The sequence below is a fragment of the Gossypium hirsutum genome, chromosome D02 (assembly GCF_007990345.1).
Source record: "Gossypium hirsutum isolate 1008001.06 chromosome D02, Gossypium_hirsutum_v2.1, whole genome shotgun sequence".
Classification (NCBI taxonomy): domain Eukaryota; kingdom Viridiplantae; phylum Streptophyta; class Magnoliopsida; order Malvales; family Malvaceae; genus Gossypium; species Gossypium hirsutum.
The window spans coordinates 14303312-14311285 of NC_053438.1; the positions used below are offsets into that span (position 1 = coordinate 14303312).

A 7974-nucleotide genomic window follows, 5' to 3' on the forward strand; every position below is an offset into this window, starting at 1 on the left:
AATTGAGTGGAGTTGCATGCAATACTAGAAATAGGACGACATAAATCTACCATATTAGAGTCAAATCTAATAGGGGAATCCATAGATTGAGTTAATGTGATAATAGGGGTTTTAATTAGAAAGAAATTTCAATTAATCAACCTAAAGTTAGTTGCTCTTAGTCTTGAAGAGAGATATTAGCATAATTTAGGGATTTCTACGAATCAAGATACTAAGTGAAGATAATATAGATTGATAATGACAGATGAAGTCTAGGTGAATTCTTTCCTAGGTATTGCCTCGCGTTTTGGTTGTTAATAATTTCTTTTCCTGATTTGTTCTTTGTCATGTTCTTTAGTTAATTTTAGTTTTAATCAATCACTCCAATTTGTCGGTCAAATAATAGAAAGACGGTAATTAATAATACTTTTAGTCTTCGTGGGAATGATTTCTGTGCTCACTGTAGCTATACTATTAATTAATAGGTGCACTTGTCTTTGTCGAATTCTTAATTGGTTTACTATTGCATTAGGGATGGACTAACTTGAATAATTAAATAGGATAAGAGTGTATAATTAAAATTTAGATAAATCAAAGGAATTGATACACTGTTTTGGCTTTGCGAGAGAACATATTGCGAGCAACTGGAAGTGACATTCGTCCATGGTAATTGCATGCCATCTTTTTTTTCTTTTCAAATCTTTCCCAAAAGCTAGCATGTTTACTTTCTAGTTTTGTTTTGAACAAATGGAACTTTGTCATGAAAAATGAATTTGTAGTGTTTAGATTATAGTAACTTGAGAGATGTTTTGATGTAAATGTAAATGGTGACTTGTAGCAAGGATCATGTCGGAAAGTGTATCTTTAATTTTATGCTATTAGTCGAAAGAGTAAATAATCTCATACATTATTTAGGAATAAGTTACAAATGAATTATGAGTCTATATATATATCCATATCACACGTCCCACATCATTTAAGAAAACAAGGGAAATGATATTTGGGGTCTATATAAAAACCTATTTTGTAAGTTTTATTTTTACATTAATAGGTGGTATCAGAAAATAAAATAAAAAATTATTGGTGTTGCTATTTTTAGTGATGATGTGGTAGAAAGCGCTTCTAGTTGAAAGCGTTTTTTTGCAAATCACCTGAAAACACTTTTACTTGGAAGCGTTTTTCTGAATTTCATCTGAAAACGCTTTCAATTGGAAGCGTTTTTTTTAAATTGGCTTATTTCCATAATTTTTTTAAAAAATGAATTAATTCAGTAAATTTGAAAAATTTTCGACATTTATTGGGAATTTAGGCAATTACGTTGTTGGGGAAAACAATATTCTTTTTCTTGCTTTTTCAAATTTAAAATATAAGGGATAAAGGATTGGAGTATCGCATTTGATATTTACTAATTTGAATTTAAATATTTAAATTCATTATTTTTTTATTTTTAATTTAATTTATGATAGACCTTTTTGACATATTCAATTTAAATTTTTAAATATATAATTTTTAAAAAAATTATAATCTATTCATATCAAATATATATTTATACATCTCAAATATATGAAAACATTTTTTCTTTTATAAAGCAGAGCATATTCATATAGATTCGTATTTGACACTCAGCTTATAATGATTTTTGATAACTTTGTCATAAGGTAGCTTTGGTCCTGATCCTTCATTCCATCTTGCTTAATACTTATAATTTTGTAGCTGAAAAATATGTAGGGGAAATATGTTACTGAAAACAAGCGTTCACTGGAAAGTTGAATCATACATAGATCAATCAGTTACATTAGCTTTTAATCAAAAGAAGAAAAAAATCACACTAGCTATAAAGTTTCTTGGATTTTTTCTTGAGGTAGACTTGCATCATTTAACAGCTTGAATCTCTATTTCTTTGTCTCCAATGCTCAAGAAATAAGACCCTTCTTCTATCACCATTGTACCATCTTCATTGGCTAAGCTAAGATGCTCACATGGCCTCAACTGAAGTTCAATCTCAGCTCTTTCCCCTGCTTTCAAATTAACACTCTGAAATGCAACCAATTGCTTCACTGGCCTCATATTACTCATGTTTGCCGGCCTCACAAACAGCAACAGGGAGTGCTTACCGGCCATCTCGCCGTTGTTTTCAACTCTAACTGTGACTTGGTGCTTTATCTTATCACAAACTTCAGTTCCTATCTTTGAAACAGGTATAAATCCGGGAGGATTTGAGTTCCCAACCACGTGAGAACTTACCTGAATGTGCAAATAGACCTTGTTTCGTTTTACAGGGAGAAATTCGTAAGTATAATTTGAGTAGCTGAGGCCATAACCGAATTCAAAAACCTTCAGTCCTTGGTAGAATCTGTATGTGCGTCCAGGATATCCGGAAGATGGTTCAGGACGCATTCTCATATCAGTCATCGGTATATTAGTGTAACTTTGCGGATACCAAGTAACTGGTAACCTCCCTCCTGCATAAAAATATGAAGCTTACAACTTATGCATGCCTTTTGTTTATCATGCAAACTATAGTAAAAGATATATGAATGAGAACTCACCAGGGTTGTGATCACCAAATATAATTTCTGCTAATGCACGACCACCGGCTTCACCTGGATAACCAGCCCATAGAATGCTTCCAATGTGGGGATCGTTTTTGGCAAACGATATATCTACTGGACCTCCAGAAAGAAGCACCAAAATAATTGGATTCTTAGCAGCTCTTGCAATGGCTGATATCAAGTTCTGTTGCTTCGGCGGAAGAACCAAGTCTACTCGATCCAATTTTTCCCTTTCTTGGGTTTGATCCAATCCCATTACTAAAACAATACGGTCATCTCCGGTCGCTACATTCATTGCTTGATCAGTGAATGCAGAAGAACAATTAACTGCACTACAACCTTGGTGAAACCTGGTATCTTTAACATAACTTTGCAACCTTTCAATGGTGTAATAGTTTTGCAAGGAGGGCCTGCATAATTTCCAAGAAGTGTTTGTTCGGAATCGGCATTGGGGCCCATTACTGCAAGGGAAGTTGTTTTGGTTTTTGAAAGCGGAAGGAGTTTTTTTGGCGTTCTTCAGAAGGACAATGCCGTTGCGAGCAGCCTCGAGGGCAAGATTTTGATGCTCTTGGGAACAAATTTGATCCAAACCACTGTTACCGAAAGGCTGCTTAACTGGATTACCATTGAAAAGCCCCAGTCTCATTCTGATAGAGAAAAGGTTGTACAGGGCTCTATCGATTTCAGACAAAGACAATTTTCGTTTTTCAACAGCTAATTTGGTGTATTTCAACAAATATGAACCACAATCAACATCCATTCCTGTAAAATTCATTGATCAAATATTCAGATGATGCTATTAGCATCTATCCATTATAACCATGTTAAGTATAGAGTTCATTTGGCAAAAAAAAAAAACAAAACTAATCAACAATACCAGCTTTACGAACATCTGCAGCAGCATCTTCTGGTACTTTAACATATCCTTGTTGTTCATAGATGGTGGCGACAGCATCACAGTCTGCAGTGATATATCTGATAATATTTTAACCAAGAAAATCATAAAATCATCTTTCTGGTATTGTTATGGCCGAAAGGAAAAGAGCTTTGTAATGTTACCCATTGAAGCCCCATTGGCCTCGGGCTGTTTTCGATAATAGATTGTAATCAGCACAGTTGGGGACTCCATTAACACGATTGTAAGCACACATTACCCCACTAGCTTTCCCTTCTTCTATGCAACTCTGGAATGGTGGCTGATATGTATCTGCTAAATCCTGTAAACTGACCTGAAATCCAAAACAATATGGGGCATTTCCAATTAATCAAAAGCAATCGAAGTTTAAAATTTTTTAAGTTTAGCACCTACATTTGCATTGAAGACATATCGAGTTACTCCTTTCCAATTATCCAAATCATAAGCAGTAAAATGCTTCCAGCAAGCTGAAGCTTGAAGATTTTCACCTAGTTTCCCACCTTCAAAAGAGTCCCCTTGTATCCCTCTCACATATGACACTGCATATTTCCCAGTAACCAAAGGATCCTCACCAGGTGTCTCTTGCCCTCTTCCCCACCTTGGGTCCCTAAATATGTTAATGTTTGGTGCCCAAAATGTCAACCCCATGGCTTGTCCAACGTTGTAAATTGCTCTACCTTCGATTCCAACTGCCTGCAAAAGGTTTCATGTCTTTCGAGTTATGCGATTTTAGTTAAAAATATACAACAATGATTAGACAAGGCTAGCCTGAGCGATGCGGTACCAAAGATGAACATCAAAGGAAGCAGCGGTGAGAATGACTTGAGGAAAACTTGTGGCTGATCGGATTGTTCCATTGAAACGCATGCCTCGGCTGACAGCTAAACCATGTAAGGCTTCGGACCACCATTGATAGTCAGGGATGCCAAGTCTTGGAATGGCGGGGGCTGAGTTAACGAGTTGGGATATCTTTTCGCCTAATGTGAGTCTGGACACCAAATCTCGAACTCGTTGGGTGATGGGGAGTGTAGTTTCGCAGAAAGGGTAGGATTTGGTTGCGGGGTCAGATGCATCACATGAGAAAGGAGGCTGAGTCGACTCAGATAAGATGAATAGCAATGAAGTAATGCAAACGAGATAAAGGAGCGAAGGAGTTTGGAGCTTCATGTTGGTGGTCTGAATAGAACAGAAAGGAAAGGAAAGGATTAAAGAGACAAGGTGAGTGTAATTGAGTGGGATTTTTGCCTTGTGTCTTGCCTTAAAAAGGACAAACGTTACATCGAATATCACAAATGACCTTGCTTTTTGCTAATTTTTTTCAACTAAACCGACCTAAATTATAATTCTTGTATGGAGATAAATACAGGTTATTGTTTCATATTTAATTCACAAGATTTCTTTAAACTCTTTAATCCCAATTATCTGTTTTATAATTGCAAATGAAAATGTAAAACTAATAACAAATAGACAAAACAGTAATTGTATTTCTACGAATGTTATAGAATGTTGTTCTATGAATGGATTATTCGTTTAACTCGATAAGTAACATTTTCAAAGTTTGAACCTAATTTTAATTTAATTTTATTCACAAAAATAACACAAAATATAAGTCTTTTTAATGTTCAAAAAACATTAAATACTATTTAAAACATTTTTTTGTTCCCTATTTTGGTTTTACAATGTGTATTTAGGGAAGGCACGTAAATAGTTTTACTATGAAAATATTAAAATTTAATATTATATAACAATATATAAAGATTAAAAAAATCTATACGTAAAAGTATGATGAAAGTTATTGTATTAAGAGTCAGATTATATTTTGTCTCATTTATTCAAAAATGGGTAAATCAGTCTCCATAAGTTAGATTAACAAGCAAATTAATCATTCTATTAAAAAATTTATCCATTTCTATTTTAAAAAATTGTTCCCTAAATGTCAGCATAAGGTACACGTGACATACCATGTGTCATTATCTGGTTATTCCATCAACCATGCTGATTTTTAACAGTACAAATGGAAGAAATTGTTAGTAGAAAGTTTCGATTTGCATTTTGATTTAACATATTGTTGAGTGTTTCGTGAGTCTCTCTTTCATGGAGGCCAATTTTCCAATTTATAAGGCACGATCCATGGATGTGACATGCTAAGTAGGCCCTCATGCATGCCAACGCGTATCCTATTCTAGGATCACCCTGAGTATGGGTTTGTCTGCATGATGGCGCAAACCCACCAGGTGCGAACTTATACAGGCGAACTGTACGGTTTGGCCAACTATGTATTTACTAAGGTAAAAAAGGTTGGGTCTGTAATAGCTCGATTTTGACCCTAATCGGACATAGTAGTTTTGGGACCACAAATTCGAGTCGGAAAAAATATTTTAATATTATTTTATGTGTTTATTATGTGTGAATTTGATTGTGTGAAATTTCCGTGTTTAAATTTTATCATTTGAATGACCGATTAAAGAAACTGACTAAATAGCGTAAAATGAAAATTTAGGGGTCAAATTTAAAAGCACCTAATTGTTGTTGTCTTTTAAAAATAGGGGATTTAAATAGAAATTAGGCCATTTGGATGATAGTGAGCTGCAATGGACAACTTTGTCCTTATATTATATGAAATATAATTTAATTAATAAAGGTTAAATTAGTAAAACAACAAATACTTAATATATGTTAAAATAAAAAAAATTAAGCAAAAAGCTATCATCTCCTTCCATGGCCGAATATTAACAAAAGAAAAGAAAGAAAAACAAAGCTACGTTTCGGCACAAAACAAGCTTGATTAAAGTGTGATTTTGCTTCGGTTTTTGATAATTTTTACGTTTTTGAAATCGTTGCTAAGTTATCTTCAAAGCCCATGTCTTAATTTTTGAATTTGATGATGATTTTGTGTTTTGCCATTGATGGGAGCTTGTGATTTTTGTTATTTGACGATTAAATATTAAAGATATGTGAAATATTAACATGTTTTGTCTTTGAATTTTTGGTGAATTTGAGAAATTAGGGTTAAATTCTGAAAATAAATTTTTGAGGGACTAAAATGTGAAATAAATGAAATGTGTGGACTTGTATGAAGGCAAGGAATATTCGGCCCTAGCATGATATGTGTAAACTTTGTGTATTTTGTGTTTTATACAATAGGGACTAAATTGTAAAAAGTGTGAAATATTAGGTGTAAAATGGCAATTTGCCCATTTATGTGTTTTTAGATAAATTTTAATAAATTGATGAATAAAAAGATTTAACTTGAATATGTTTAGATCGAGAACCAAAGAAAACGGATTTAGATCGAGGAAAGTCGAAGGTAGCCGATTAGTCGATTTCGTCCGTCGATATCCGAGGTAAGTCGATAAGCATTTGAATTTTGTTTAATTCATGAATATATAATAGATAGATGATAAATTGTGTTATTGAAAATATTAATATCCTTAGCTAAATTTGAATACTAAAATAGGGAGGTATTTGAGTTCAATTCAATTTATAAATAATGTCTGTACGCCCGTACAAACCCTAAGAATTTCATAGGATTTTCTGGTAAGTGTTTTCGTGTAAGACCACGTCTGGGACGTTGGATTCAACTTGTTTTTTTGTGTAAGACCACGTCTGGGACGTTGGCATCGACTTGTATTTTCGTGTAAGACCCTGTCTGGGACAGTGACATCGATTTGTGATTACATGTAAACCACGTCTGGGACAGTGGCATCGATTTGTGATTACATGTAAAATCACGTCTAGGACGTTAACGTTGTACGAGCTTTCCGATTATATGCGTATCCTATTTAATTCCGAATGGTTCGACAGGCAATGTTAAACGCAGACGGATATGAAAATGAGTTTTATCTGCAAGTACTTATTTGTTAAATGAATATATAGAAATAAGGTAAGTTGGTTATTTGAGATTATATATTATAAGTGATTATAAGTTTGAAAATTTTCATGTTTATTATTAGATTTAATTCGACTTTAGTTGATAACTAAGTTGCCAAGGTGAAGGTTTTATACACATATATGTTAAGATATGTTCGGGTTAATAAAATATATATGTGTTCAAAGTGTAATCATGTAATGTCTATTGCATTTATAAAATAAGTTAATTGCCTTTTATTTTATTAGTTAAATTATTTCTGTGCTGTTGACTTACTAAGCTTCGAATAACTTACTGTGTTATTAATTGTTTACGTTGTTTTATAGATTCTTGAAGTCGTTACGAGCTCGGGGATTCGTCAGTAAAGCTCATCACACTATCAAATAATTACGATATTTTATAAGCTGAAATTTATTTTGAGATTATGGCATGTATATACTAGCTTTAAAGCTTACTTAATTTGAAAGTATATATGTATTTAGGCCATGCGAATATGGCTTATTTAGCTTGTTTTGTTCGGTTTTGGTATGAATCATAGGTTATGCATATTTTGATTATGGTTTAGCATTTTATGAATAATATTATATAAATGAATGTTAGGTGTGGCTTGTTTGAATTAGTTATAAGGTGAAACATACTTTATAAATGGAAGTGTACTT

At 33.3% G+C, this 7974-nt stretch overlaps 1 pseudogene; it reads right to left on the reverse strand.

Moving 5' to 3' along the window:
* Positions 1–1717: 1717 nt before the first annotated feature.
* On the reverse strand, positions 1718–4652 carry LOC107910581 (probable beta-D-xylosidase 7; annotated as a pseudogene).
* Positions 4653–7974: the final 3322 nt, after the last annotated feature.